The sequence below is a fragment of the Aptenodytes forsteri genome, unplaced genomic scaffold (genome assembly GCF_000699145.1).
Source record: "Aptenodytes forsteri isolate BGI_AS27 unplaced genomic scaffold, ASM69914v1 Scaffold270, whole genome shotgun sequence".
NCBI lineage: Eukaryota > Metazoa > Chordata > Aves > Sphenisciformes > Spheniscidae > Aptenodytes > Aptenodytes forsteri.
Window position 1 is genome coordinate 862,179 of NW_008794631.1, and position 13,888 is coordinate 876,066.

Genomic DNA, 13,888 nt, shown 5'->3' on the forward strand with positions numbered 1-13,888 from the left:
GCGCAGTCTGAGCTCCCACCTAGCCGGTGGTTTGGGCGATTTCCACAGCCCTGAGTCACGTGGGAGGCTCTGACCCTGCCGCCAGCAGCATGGGGAGCTCTATGCGCTCCCCAATGCTGTCGTGGCCATGCCATGAGAGCCAGCAACACCTCCCAAATTCCTCTTTGCCCATCACAGGCATCTCAAGGCACTTCCAGAGAGCAAAAGGGCCTGTGCAGCTTCTGCCGTGTTTTAGCACATCCATAACAAAGTTGTGCCTCTGCTTTTGTGCCACTCCACGTGGGAAACCTAAAAACACATTGGGCATAACACTGCAGACAGCACACAGCCCCATCAAAGAGGCACCTGCAGAGATGCTGCCACCGTGCTGCTTCATGAACCCAGAAGGAGCCAAACTGCAAGCAAAGAGTGTTGGCCAGCTGGGAGGGTTTTACAGGCTTTGGCTTTCTTTCTCCCCTGCCCTGCGCCGCAGGTTTTGGGTCCCCAAGCCGGACAGCAGCGCAGTGCTACCTAACATGGTGGAAAGCAGAAATTTGGGCTTGCCCCAGCAGAAAGCAAGAGGCCTGACTCCATGTTTCACGCAGCCTGGGCTGCTGGGGCACTCGCTGTTGTGGCAGGCTGGAGATGCACGTGTGCGCACATATTTATGCATGTGAAAGCATAGGCATCTGAGAAAGGTTTCATTTCCCTGTGGTGGCTGCCGAGAGATGCACTGAAGGTATTTTTGGGAAGCCCAACGTCCCCTTGGCATGCAAATCAGCCAAGCAGCCCGGCAATGCTCAGGGCAGCCAGTCTTTCACTTTTCGACTGCAGAACATAACCCCCAAATCAGCCTCTGCAGGGGAACTGCGTTGTACAGGGGCTGCCAACCCAGCAAACGCGTCTCTCGCCAGCCAGTGAGGTGTATTGCACCATCAAAGCTGCAGGGCTCACTGCCCAGCACAGCCTTTTAGCTTCAGGTGGTTTCCTCTTTTATCAGAAGTCATTATCATCAGGGCTCTGCTAGTTATAAACTGCAAACAAACAGGAGCCTTGCCTGTGTGCTCTGAGAGATACTGTTGAGCTGAGGCAGCTCTTTTTAGGGTGAAACAGCAGGACACTTCACCATTCCTAAAGCTGCCTGACCTCTAGGAAGTAGTAATAGTGCTCAATGACATTAGCAATTATTTATGTATCTATAAATAGCGAACACCCCTGTGCTAGCTAATGCTATTTCCATCTCAGATGTTTCACCTGGTCCCTCACCCTAGGTCTCAGAAAAAGCCCCATCCCAAGTATCCCTATGCACTTGGCAGAGTTATTTCTGGCCTGGAAGATGGGATAAAAGAGATTTCCTCCAGATTTTACAGGCTGCTGGGTGAGACAAGGAGGGTGACAAGACCCAGAGGAAATCAGCCTTGGCCTGAGAACAGGGAGAGAGATGCTCTGGTCCCCGCTCTGGCACAAGCCTGTCCCACCTGCAAGCACGCGATGGCGCTCTCTGTTGCCATCTCCAAAGGGGATTTATTTAGAACAAAAACAACCGTTACAGGGCCTCTGGGGACAGGTCACCACGCAACCTTGTCCCTCCCTGGGACCGCAGGGCCAGGATCTCCATTTGCCCCGCTGCTGCAGGGTGGGGGAACAGATGCACGGCTGCTGCTGCTGGCTGCACCCGGGGGACAGGCAGACCAGCCTTCATTTTAAAGGTCACCCCAGAAGTCAGGAGAGATATGGGGTTCATTGACTTGTTAAGCAAACAGGGTGAAGCTAAGGTCATCTCGCATCACCCGCGGGCGGCCAATACCCAGGTGGAGGCAAGAGTGGAGAGGCCGATGGCTATTCTCCGACCCCGCGGCTATTCAGGTTTGGACAAATGACCCCTCCGAGGGACATGGCTGTAAATTGCTTAAACAAATGCAAAGTTCAGACAACTGTAAAGAATTTGTCTCACTTGCCAAAAAAATTACAAAACACCAGTGTTTTCCAAAAAAACAAGTCTGCGCAGCTCACTTGTGAGAAAGGCGGGAAGATGCCAGAAGCCAGCGAGCGGGGTAGATGAGGAAGGACCCTGGTTCTTGCCCAGACAAGACTTTGGCAGGGGGGGCTTGTTTTGCTATTATTGCTCCTAGGAAACGCTGTGAGGTACCCGGAGCCCTGCACTTGTGTGCAGGGAGAGGGACAGCAGAGGCCCCCTGGGCAAGGCGGGTGAGGCAACGTTTGATCACAGCCTCCCCGAGCAGGCTCTGGGGCAGCTCGGTTTCATCACCCGCTCGGTCAGGAGGTGACTCACCTCAGCACAGGGGCTTTTGAAGTCCCTTGTCCTCAGATCAGTAGGAACTTCCCACACGATGGTCCCAAACATCTTCAAGGAAAGGAAGTAACCTGGCCAGCATCTCCCACCAAAACAACTCTTATGTGCCCTTGTACCCCAGTGAGCAAGGGAGGCACACGAGCATCGCCTACTGCAGCGGTGAGCTTTGCCATTGCAATGTTTGAATAAAAGACAAACTGCTACTCCCTTTTCTCTCCTTGAAGGCTGAGCAAGGGGGGGAGAGGGAGGGGTTCCACTCTGCACAATACCAGAAGCATCTGGTAATTGTTGCTATTCCAAAAGCAGCTTAAAACCGTCACCCAAAACCAGTGCCTAGGAGCTGTACACAAGCCTAGTAAATGAAAACCTCAATAGCAGAGGGGACACGGCCCTCAACGCCAACACAGCTCCTTGTCTCCAAAGGCTCAAACTGGTAAGAGGATCTTTTGAGCTGAACGCTGCAGGAATACCCTGCGATTTACACAAGTGTTGTGTAATTCATAGCATGAAGACACAGCCATGCCTTCCCCATACAATCTGTCCAGAGATGAGAGACAAGGAGCACAGACGAAAGTACTGGTGCAGAAGACTTTCACCCCAAAACCCTATCTGGGACCCCCTCATTCACCCTTTGCCATTCAAACCACTATGATGGAAGCTGTTCTTTTACTGGTTTACTGGGGGGTGGGGGTGGGGGGGAGAAGCCTCCAGAGGACAGAAAGCCACCAGGAGTTTGCACAGCCACATGAACCAGCTGGGCCAGGTCATCAGAGCAGATGAACTGGTGGCTTCCCGAGTTCAGCCGCACAGAAATATGCATCCAGGTATGCAGCTTCTCGCACACCCCTCGCTCGGGAGCGCTGCCAAACCCTCTTCAAACGCTCCTCCAGCCACGCTGCGTTCCTACAGGTGGTTTGGCACATGAAGAAACCTTTATTGTTTCGGGGGGGTGGGGGTGGGGGGGAGAAGCCTCCAGAGGACAGAAAGCCACCAGGAGTTTGCACAGCCACATGAACCAGCTGGGCCAGGTCATCAGAGCAGATGAACTGGTGGCTTCCCGAGTTCAGCCGCACAGAAATATGCATCCAGGTATGCAGCTTCTCGCACACCCCTCGCTCGGGAGCGCTGCCAAACCCTCTTCAAACGCTCCTCCAGCCACGCTGCGTTCCTACAGGTGGTTCAGAAAGCCACCAGGAGTTTGCACAGCCACATGAACCAGCTGGGCCAGGTCATCAGAGCAGATGAACTGGTGGCTTCCCGAGTTCAGCCGCACAGAAATATGCATCCAGGTATGCAGCTTCTCGCACACCCCTCGCTCGGGAGCGCTGCCAAACCCTCTTCAAACGCTCCTCCAGCCACGCTGCGTTCCTACAGGTGGTTTGGCACATGAAGAAACCTTCCATCCATCCCCAAAGGCTGTTTTCTGAACAATTATTTTCAGCCCCTCTCGCAGGCAGAAAGTTGTTACACTTTACACCTGTCTGAAATGGTTTCCTGGTGAGCCACAAAGCATCCATCACACCCTCCATCCCTTCCTCCAGATGGCTGCGCAGACAAACCCTTTTGCTCCCCATGGGCCAGGCATGGAACTGCGTGCCAGCTGCCCCACGGCAGGGGGATTTAAAACCTTAGACCTCACTTCTTCATTTTACCACCAAGCCCCATAATCTGCTTGTGTTTTGGTTTCCACTGCAGGGCTAACAACCCCCAGGCATATTTAAGCAGTGAAACATGCTGCATGAAGAGTTTTAACACAACAGCTTAGATCCCAAATCTTTCACAAAGAAGCATTTAAAGCAGGAACATAAGCATCTAAAATTTTAGGCTTTAGACTATAGGGAATTGTGCTGGTTTTGGCTGGGGTAGAGTTAATTTTCTTCGTAGTAGCTGGTATGGGGCTATGTTTTGGATTTGTGCTGGAAACAGCATTGATAACACAGGGATGTTTTCGTTACTGCTGAGCAGTGCTTACACAGAGTCAAGGCCTTTTCTGCTTCTTGCACCACCCCACCAGCGAGTAGGCTGGGGGTGCACAAGAAGTTGGGAGGGGACACAGCCAGGACAGCTGACCCCAACTGACCCAAGGGATATCCCATACCATGTGACATCATGCTCAGCATATAAAGCTGGGGGAAGAAGAAGGAAACAGGGGATGTTCAGAGTGATGGTGTTTGTCTTCCCAAGTAACTGTTACACGTGATGGAGCCCTGCTTTCCTGGAGATGGCTGAACACCTGCCTGCTGATGGGAAGTGGTGAATGAATTCCTTGTTTTGCTTTTCTCACGTGCACAGCTTTTACTTTACCTACTAAACTGTCTTTGTCTCAACCCACAAGTTTTCTCACTTTTACCCTTCCGATTCTCTCCCCATCCCACTGCAGGGGGGGCAGCGAGCGAGCAGCTGTGTGGTGCTTAGTTGCTGGCTGGGGTTAAACCACAACAGGAATAAACATGAGAAGCAACATTTTTGGTCTAAAAACCTTCCTTTTCTCCCCCTCCCCCACTTGCTGCAGTATGACTTACCTGCCATCCCTGCTCTCTGATGCTGAAATCCCTCTTCTGAGGTCCCCAGTACAACAGCGTGCTGAGCAGACTGGAAACTTACCCACAATACTAAAACACCCTCCAACTCTTTTTCCCCCTTACCTGGGAGGAGGCCTTCAGGTCCCTATATAACCTGACCCCACAACTGGCAGCAGCTGGCAATTAAGTCCCAGCTGATGGGGGTCAGGAGTAATTCACAATTACCACCTCAGAAAGGTGCTGGGATCTCTGTGCTGGGAGGGAATGCCCTGAGCCAGAAAGCAGCAGGGGAGCACCCCAGCCCTAAGGGGATGGGATGAGGTTGGGTTTCTCCTTGCCATAACTCTGCCCATCCCCTCTGCAGCACCTGGAGCAAAGCCCAGCAGGAGGCAAGGTGATCAGTAAAATCAGGTAGATGCGATGGCAAATCGTGACCGGTATTGCAGAGAGATCTGCATGTTGGGCTGGGAGCAGGGCTGCTGTGCTGCCCTCCTTGCCCTGCCTGCATGCAGTGATTGCCCCGAGCACCCTGCCTGCACCAGCCAGGCCTGTGGGCAGGAGCAGGGCAGCCGTGGGTGCAGATCCAGAGCAGCCTCATCCCCTCTGTGGTGGCCCTGCTGAGGGGTTCATGCCCTCTGGCTCTGAGGAGGGGCTTGAATGTCCTGTTGTGCCAGGGAGGGTTTTCTAATGGGGCAAGGGTCCCCCAGAAAGAGTAGGGAAAGGGGAAGCAGGGGGAGAGATGGCAGAGGGGGAAGGCAAGGCTTGCTATTGCCTGCTGGTGAAGGGAAAGCAGGAACATCATCTTGCCACGGGACAGACAGTGGGACGCTGCCTGGCGTGTTCCCTGCCAGCTCTTGTATCTGAAGGCTTTGCAGAGCCCCTGCCCCACTCAGATCAGGAAAGGTGATGTACAAGGCTTGGGAATGCCATCCCTTTCCTGCTGCTGAGCAGCTGGGCTAATTAAACAGGCTGTGCTGTTAAACAGTAATGAAGATGCATGGTCTGGAGCAGCATGATAGCCTCCCAGCAGGGCCCAACACATCAGAAAATTGTTATTGCTTTTCCACTTGTGCCGGGAGAGAGCATCCTCACAGAGCATGCCCTGCTGCCACCTGCCACCAGTGACTGAGGGCCCGCGCACAAGGAGCTCCGGCAGCCAGCGCTCGCTTTGGCTCGCTGCCTCTCGCAGGCAGGTGGGGATGGAGATTTGGGGACATCTAGAGTTTTGGGGGGATGATTTGAACTCTTAGCAAGGTCTGATTTGAGGAAAGCTGTGATCAGCCCCACTGAGGATTAAGACCTTCAGGCTAAGCGTGGGCACCCAAAGGACCGAAGCATCCCACATCAGTAACCACGCCAGAGCCCCTCATCCCACACCTCCCTGTGGCAAGGCAAGGGCTTGTTCACTGCTTTTCATCTGCCTGCAGGTCACACTGACCGAAGCCGTAACATCACCAAGAAGGAAGTCAACAGGAACATGGAGGAAGAAGAAGAAGAAATTCCCGTAAACACCACTGGCTGCTGCTAAAATTAAATGGGAAGGGTGCTGGTTCCTAATTTACTATTCCTTCCTGCGATTTCCCATCCGCTGGGCTCATGCCTGTGCTGTGAGAGCGGCTCCCTGGGATGGACGGCTTTCTGCAGCAGCTGTTCCCGGAAAGCGGTGAGCTGACATTGCACGGCATGTGGATAGATATTTTTAAAGTTATTTGGCTTCCCCCGTCCTTGCACATTAGCTAAGATAACACGGCTGAGCGCTGCCGAGAGACCTCACATCTAAGCGCAGAGTGGGGTCGGGGTGCTGTCTCCCCCGCTGCCCTGTTATGGGTATCTCAGCCACCTCGGCTGGGAGAAGAGACCTTTTTCCCCACATGAGGAGCAGCCAGCTTGGCTCACGAGGAGGTGGTGGAGGCAGGAGAGCAGCAGCACCACTGGGAGCCAAGCACCCCGCAGCAACACCGGCTATACCACCGGCTTGCCGAAGGGGAGCTGCATGCCTGCTGGGTGAGGGTCAGCGGTGGAGAGCAGCCCTGATACTCAACCCCAGGTGACCCAAGCTATGTCTTTCTTGGCCTGATGGTTATCTGGTGACTGGATTTCAAAGGTGTTTTTCACAGGCTGATGCCTCCCTAAGATAGTAACTCAAAATCCAGAGCTGCCAAGGACATGGCGTTCATCGTGTTGTTTCCTTGGCTGCAGCCCTGCTGCCTTCCCTGGCTGGGGAAGGGGCCAAGCTCCTCTTCCAGAAGTTGACAAGAAGCTGACTACTAATAAATCAGCCTCCAAACGCTTCTCATTGCTCCGTGTTGGGCCTGGGGAAGTGACCACGGAAGATGCACCAGCATCACTGATGCGGTTCAACAGCCACTACTGGTTTTGGGCAGCACTGGTGAAAGACAGTGCCCCTTGCCGATGGCCAAGCCTCTGAAGTCTCAGCACAACCCAACTGTTTCAGCGCTTATTTGGCTGAGCACCTACCAAATCCGTTTGCATTTATACTGGGGAGGAATACAGCTGTGGCGGGGCTCTGAGCAGTCAGAGGAAGCGTTTGCGGGTAGCCGAGGTTAAGCGAAGCCAAGGCCACGCCAGGGTTTCTGCTCTATTTACAGGACTCATCCTACTCAATGCAGGTGCCCGGCCTCCCCACCACGTCCAGACCCCGGCCTGAAGGCAGCTGTCCAAAGGCGCTAGCCACAGCCAGGCTCCTGCAAGCCCTCCAGCACAGGCATGCGTGGGGGGGAGCCGAGGAGCTGCAGCTGGGGACGGGCGCTGCGGGATGGCCCGTTCGCCTACGACAGCTCCTGCAACTCATCGGAGTGGGATCACACAAGTCTTTCTGCCTGCTCTCACCCACCGTTTATTTTGGAGACTGGCTTTCCTTCTCCTGCCATTTTCATTTTAGTATTGTTAGAAAGTAGTTACAACCAAAATAAACATGGATGAAGCTCATGGTTTACGAAAAACTATTTATACAACAGGAAGGAAATCCCACAGCTCTCTCAGTTTCCCATGCAAAAGATTTTCCCAAACTTTTACTCTGGGTTTGCCTGTGGTGGGCGTACCATCCCTCATTTTTCCTCATTTTAGGGAGCATCCCAGAGATGTGCAGCCTCTCTGTTTGCTGAGCATCTTTCCTCCCAAGGAGGGCAATCTCCCCCTCACCCCCAGGCATCTCCTGGGGAGTCCCAAACTGATGTGCTGCTTCAGGAAAGTGCAAAGCACCAGCAGCTCTGGGAGGGCAGAGACTCCCCCCTCTCCCCCACCCTGTGGGGAAAAATCCCAGCTTTTTCCCCACTATATTATTTCCTTGGAAGTTTCCTTTTGTTATATGTGTGGGACGAGTCTGTTCAGACCATTTCTGACCATTAAAATACCCTTTCTCATGTAAAGCATTAGTGTCCTAGACCAGCGGGGGCTGGGCCAGCCATGCCTCTGCTCTGCTCCCGGCCAGCCTCATGATTTCAGGGCACCCTTTTTGGCCACGAAGATCTCCTGACGGGATGCGTTAAGGCAGGAAGAAAGCTGGAAAAAGGCATGTCTCCCGGTGCAGATCCCAGCACGCAGCCCCAGGGCAGCGCTGCTTTCCCCCAGCCCTAACCCCACGCCTCCATTTTGGTGCAAAGCCAGGAGGAAGACTAATTGCTGACAGCATTGCCGAGAAACCCGACCTGTCCAAAACGGTCGTGCCGTTTTTAGCATCTTCCATCCAGGAATCTCGCAAGCGTGTGACTGAGGAGGTATTTTTACCTTCCTCCCTCGGCATTCCAGGCGGGATAGCTGGTACATCCACAGCGTGAGCTGGTCACCGGGGGCTGCCGTGAGCCGGGAACAGCAGCCGGGCCCACTGCCAAGATTGTCGATTTCCAGGTCCCAATGCCCAGGGAGCCCGCAGCTGACCCAACGGCGGCATTTCTCCACAGGGTTTAGTCTTCGGAGTCGGAGCCACAGCTGGGTGCTTGAAATCCCCCCCCACACTGCTTCTGTAAACAGCAGCAGAGAAGATTAGGAGGGATAGCAATGTGGATTGAGGACAAAAATAAGGCAAAATCATGGGGCTTTTCTCAGATAAACGATACGTGAAGGCTGGCCGCAGCCATTCTGCTGTGCAGAGCCCTTTCCCGTGCATGCCTGAGCCCCTAAACCCAGAGTCAGGCTCTTGAGGACCCAGCCAGATGCAGAGCTGGCCAAAAAACAGCAAGTGAGAGACAGGGGGATGTACCTCCAGCAGCGCTCAGCACCCCAAGCCCAGCCTCCCCATCCCCACGCCGCTGACCTCCCTCGGGTGACAGAGAAAACCATGCCTTGAGGGGGTCGCTGGGGGACCGATCCCTGCCAGACAGCCACTGGGACCCTCACATGCATTTCCCTTGTCTGAGTCGGTTTTCATGCAGAAAAATCTCCATGGGCATCCCTGGCATGTCGGCATCAATATGCAGGGGTGCGCAGGGTTTTGCGTGTCTGGAAGAGGCAGGCGGGCACGTCTGGATGTTGCTACATCTTCCAGTGACAATCCATGACCCGATTTGGCCAAGCCTTTGATGAAAATCGCACCGAGCTTTTTCATCCATCGGCTTTTCTGGACCTGGAAAACCTGGTCTGAAGTAACTTTCTCTGGTGACATAGAAAAGGAGGGAATTGGAAACAGAAGTGTCCCATGGTCCAGGTTGGGCCCGGGGATCTTTCCTGTGGACTTGAGAGCCACTGCTCTCCCCAGCAGACCCGTCACAGCAGGTGGGACACGTGGCAGCAGTACCCTGCCTTAGTACAGAAGGAAAAAATACCTTCAGCTGACTCCCCACACAGGCAAAAGAGACATCGTTGAGACTGGGATTGGGCCAAGGCAATAGGTCACTCCTTTCCTCCTGAGAAAATTAAATAAATTGCAGTCGGTAGGAGCCAAGAACAAGCAGAGCCTTCAGCTTTTCACTCAACAGGTTATTTTGCATGTGACAGAGACTTAATTTCCATGCATTGGTTCAGCTCGGAGTCAGAGGAGACATCTGAAGGTTTGGAGCAACCTGAAAGTCACTGGCACTTCTGCCCCTTTGGCGCCGGTGACATTTCCCCTGAGCCCCCGCACCACCCCATCCCTGGCAGCGCTCGGAGCTTGAGCTGATCCCGGATGCAATCCGGGCAAAGAAGGCAGGTAGCGCTTTATGCACAGCTTATTCATCAACTGCTTGCCATCTCCAAGTAGCCCAGGTCTGAAGGTCCACCTGCACACCTACTCCTCGGTGGTGGGTGCCGCATAACTCAACTTTCTTGCGAAGCATCAAAATAAATCCAAGGTGCGTGAAATCTCCTGGGGTTTCAATGAGCCCAAACTCTTCTGTGACAAAGTGATGGTCATCTGAGGAAAAGGATGAAACCTCCTGACTGTCCTTTGGACAAAGCCATACACCGGCAAGGCCATGGTAGGAAGGATGGTGTTTGGTGTGTATGTAACAACGTATTTTGCTGGAGAGCAAAGACCTTTTCAGCCTTCAGGATATATTCATAAGGATATCTCTATTTTTAAGACCTCAGTGGGAGCCACTCAAAGCACTCAGCTTGAACCAGCAGGGAGTTAATATCCCTGACAGAAATCCCTCCTCTGGGAAAGCAGCCCTCAGTGAAAACCCAGCATGCCGTCCCTTCACGGTGTGCAGCAAATCGGCTCAGCACGCCGAAAACCGAGTTGTGTGCCCGTCCTCTGGCGCTCAGCCAGGGCCAGAGCACAGCTGACACCACAGGCAGGATGCTGCCGGCTGCAAATTTGGGCACCGCTGCCCCGTGCAGACACAACCAGCACAGCGGTGCCTGGGGACAAGGTGCTCTGCAGGGGCCTGAAGCTGAGGTGGATGCTTCTGCCTCTGGCAGCTGCTGCTCCAGGATGTTGGGAGATGTGGCAGGGATGGCAGGCGCCAGCCCCCAGACCCCGAATTAGGTCAGTGCAGCTGTAACATCTGGCAACATCGCTGCCTTTCCGCAGGGATTAGGCACAAACACCACTCAGACGCTGTGACATAAATACCCCGAGATGCGGCTCGTGGACGCTGGCAGGTCTGAACATCTGTGCTCTCCCTCCACCCAAGGGGCTCGGGGGCTGCTCCAGGGGCTCGGAGAGGAGGGAGCCTGCAGTCACCCATCCCACGCTCCTCTCCTGGCCGTGGCCCCGGCCTCCCCAGAGGTCATTGCCCTCCCCAGGGGTGGCTGCTGTGTCGGTCACCTGCAAGGCACTGCGGCAGCGTGGGAGGAATCGCAGCAGCAAATGCGAGCAAACCTCCCCCAGGAAACCGGGAGAAACTGCCAGTAATGAGTCAATTATCTGAAAAGGCTGAGAGCTACCCCAGGAGCTCAGGAAACCCGGCTCAGTCATGGGACGAGGCCACAGCAGCGGGGACACCAGCTGCTGAGGCACATTCCCATTCACTGTGCCAAACCAGGGCCAGCTTTTTATATCCCGTATGTAAGCACACAGTATCTCTACATAAGCTCACATAAATAAAGACATACAGAACAACTTGCTGTTTTGGAGACATCGGTCTCGATTAGCACTTTAAGCAGCGTTAAAAATCCTTGTTTCTGAGTCACAAAATACCTTTATAAGGCAGTTACATTTTCTGTGTGGTTTTTCTTTTCAGTGCACACAGGGGCAGCAGCAACACTGTCAGGTGGTCCCTTCTTGGCATTTTGTGATGCTCTCACCAGTCGGGTGCTCCATGTGGCTGTGGATTTCAGACCAGTTTAGTTCAGGGTTTTGTCTTTTCCTCTGCCACTGGAGCCGCCCGAGGGGCGCAGAGTAATTCAGGTGGGAAGGGACTGGGGGGGGGGGCTCTGGTCCGACCTCCCGCTCAAAGCTCAGAGCGGGGTGCTCAGCGCTGTACCCAGCTGGGCTGCAAAACCTCCAGGGACGGAGCCTGCACAGCCACCCTAGGGACACCCCCCAACTCACTGCAATTCATTGACATCCATCTCATGTACTGGGGGACACAGTATCCACACGCGGTCTAACAAGTGCCGAGTAGAGGAAGATAACCCCTTCCCTTGACCTACGGGCTGTGCTCCCACCCATAGGGGTGAGATGCTGCTGGTCTCCATCACTGCCAGGGCACGCTGGGGGCTCACGCTCAGCTCCTGTCCCACCACCCCAGGCCTTTCCTGCAGAGCTGCTCCCCAGCCAGTGCCTCCCCAGTATCACTGTCAGGGATGATCCTTCCCTTTTGCAGCACTTGGCACTTGTCCTTGTTGAATTGCATAAGGATCCCTTCAGCATTTTTTGAGGCCAGGTGTGCCATTTGCCTTTCTCCAGTTACTGGGTCCTCCCCTGATCTCCAGGACCTTCCAAAGGTGACAGACAGTGGTTTTGCAAAGACAGCGGCCAGCCCTCTCCGTACCCTCAGGCACACGTGCAGCCCAGCTGCTCAGGCAGACGTGCATGGGTCACGTTCTCTGCCGCAAGCCCAGACTCAATCCAGCTCCTCCAGGCTCCTGCCAAACGGGACCACCACATCCAGCCAGGACCATGGATTACAAATTCTGGTGCAGGAAGAGCACGTGGAAGAGGCACTGAAATCATCGAGCAGGAAGGAGCAGGTGTTAAGCTCACGCCTTTTCTGGTCATGGAAAATTAAATTTCTAAGTAAATGGGACTGTTTGTTTGCATGCTTTCTCCATGCTACTGCATTTCCATCGCTTCATGTGGATGGGGATTGTCCTTGTAGATGGAAAGACCGGAAGACACGTAAACCTGGTATTTAGGAAAAACAATGTTAATGGTAAGAGCAGATTTTAAAGGGAAGAGTTTGAGGCTAATGGAAAACTGATCAAAGAGCAATATGAATCACATGCCAGAACGACAACCATGACAAGAGCAGAAGATGAAATAGAAAGTGGAAGCATGCCTACTGCCAATGCCCATAGTGAACCCCACTACTTATAATCACTTCGTGACTTAATAAACTGGCCTCCTCACCCGTATCAAATGAAATCCCCGGCTTTCAGGCATCTACTGTTGACCATCTGTCTTTACAGACAGAAATATTTTCGTACCTTTTAAATCAGTGTCATGTGTGTCTCTTCCACAATTTCCAGGAATTTCTGGGCTAGCGTTTACTGTCTGCACAGCTACAGCGATGATCTTTTGTTGTACCAGAATCTTGTGATCTGACTTAATTTTCTGGCTGCTTCTTTCTCCATAATAGGCTCCCTTATTTTGTTAGTTTCTCTATGTTTAAAACAATGTGACCTTACCTCTGGCCCTCAACATTATCCACCAATGACCCAAACAAGATGACTTTACAGAATATACTTTTTACAGAATATTTTTCTCAATTTTTTTTAGAGCTCAACCTCAATATGTAGATTTTGCATCATTCTACACAGCAGCTCATCTTCTTCACCATAAGCAGCTACTCACAGATTTGAAATATGGAAGTGCCAGGCAGAATCTCACTACAGTCAGAAGGGGATTCGGTCGGGGGTTTGGGGGGCTTTTTTTGTTTGTTTGTTTGTTTAAAATCACTGCATTTTCGGACATCATCAGCCACCTCATGCTTCATACCCACAACCATTTTGCTTTTGCTAGCCAGAGGCATGGAAGAGCTGGACAGTAGGGACTGAGTCTGCCTCAGAAGAACAGCAGATGTAAGGTGAAGGCAGCACATAGCAGAATTTAACTGGCGTTCTCTTTGATTAATTAGAAATCATACCATTAAACTACTCTGTCTGGACCGTGGGCCCTTTGCCTGTATACTCCTATGCCAGGAATGCCATAATTCTAGGCTTCTTCAAGCAGGTCCCTTTTAAAAATTAGTTTTAGCCTTGTCCCTTTTGGGATTAGTCCCAAATGTCCTTCCCCATCCCACCAGTCTGAGGCTGAGCAATGCAGTGGATGAAGCACAGAAACAGTGAAGTGGCTCAACGAGTTTACAGCAGCTTTTCCAGATGCTGAGGTTAAAAGATGCCCGAGTTATCAGCTGTGGACTAGCTATGAGTTTGTGGTCCCAAGGACGGCAGTAAAGCTGGAGAGCCACGCCTGATGGAGCCAGCGTATCTCAGGTCTAACTGCTGCGATACCAACGGGGTGCCAGGA